This window comes from Vombatus ursinus, unplaced genomic scaffold (assembly GCF_900497805.2).
Source record: "Vombatus ursinus unplaced genomic scaffold, bare-nosed wombat genome assembly UNPS02014778.1, whole genome shotgun sequence".
Taxonomy (NCBI): domain Eukaryota; kingdom Metazoa; phylum Chordata; class Mammalia; order Diprotodontia; family Vombatidae; genus Vombatus; species Vombatus ursinus.
The window spans coordinates 18,408,524-18,409,780 of record NW_020954556.1 but is presented as its reverse complement, the minus strand read 5'-3'; positions in this window follow the sequence as shown (position 1 = coordinate 18,409,780).

Below are 1,257 nucleotides of genomic sequence, written 5' to 3'. Positions count from 1 at the left end.
AGTGGCTACTTTGGGGCATCTAGGTAGTACAGTGAATAGAGTGTCAGGCCTGGAGTTGGGAAGATACTAGGTGTGTGACCACGGGCAAGTCATTTAACCCCGTTTGCCTCAGTTTCCTCATCTGTAAAATGAGCTAGAGAGGGGCAGCTAGGTGGCGCAGTGGATAGAGCACTGGCCCTGGATTCAGGAGGACCTGAGTTCAAATCTGACCTCAGACACATAACACTTACTAGCTGTGTGACCCTGGGCAAGTCACTGAACATTGCCCCCCCAAAAAATGAGCTAGAGAAGGAAATGGCAAACCATTCCAGTGTCTTTGCCAAGAAAACCCCAAATGGGGTCAAGAAGAGTCAGACATGACTGAAAAATGACTGAACAACAACCAAGACAGAAGTTTGTCTTCAGTGCCCCTAGCCTCTTCTTTCTATACCCTCTCCCTCACTGCATAGCACACTCCACCTCTCTTGTTTAACATGCCTTCTTATTCTTTCTCCTTCTGTTCCTCTCAAAACTTGTTTTTACAGAAGAATCTATTCAGTATGTTAAGGACATATTGTGATTCTGTAGGTGTAAGAACACAGTCCACTAAGGAAATCACAACCAACTTTATGAGTTATAATCTCAGAGAGTCACCTGAGGCTCAGAAGAGTCAAGTGACTTTGCCAAGGCTATTGTATTTTTAATTGTCAGAGGGAAAATTTGAACCCAGGTCTTTTGGCTTGGTCCAGCAGTCTACTCATCCAGCCATACTGCCTCTCAGATCTGACACCAACTATTTATACCTTAGTGTAAATTCTTGTGTGTTCAGATTTTAAATCTTATCTCTAACTATGGATTGAAAGACTTTATCCCTTGTTAAAACAATTTCTAAGAATTATTAAGCAAGTCCATAGGACAAGCAGTTGGGGGTGGTGGTGAATAGGGGACATTTCCCCAATGTCCCTGAAATCCCATATGTCTTGACTCTATCCAAGCAGAAGGCTGGTCATATCTTTATTTCATCCGGACTCTACGGGCTGCTGTCACTTATGAACTTTTCAAAAAGTCAAGTACAAATGGACTAAATCCTGAAACAGGTCAAAATGTATAATTTTTTAAAAATACCATTATAGTCTGGTGTAGAACGCACTGGATTTGAAGGCAAGAGTGACCTAGCTCCAAATCCTGCTTCTGACACAAGGTGAGGCCATGGGCTAATCACTTCCTGACCATTTCTAAACTATGCTACCAAGAGTGGACTGCCTCCCCTCCCCCACC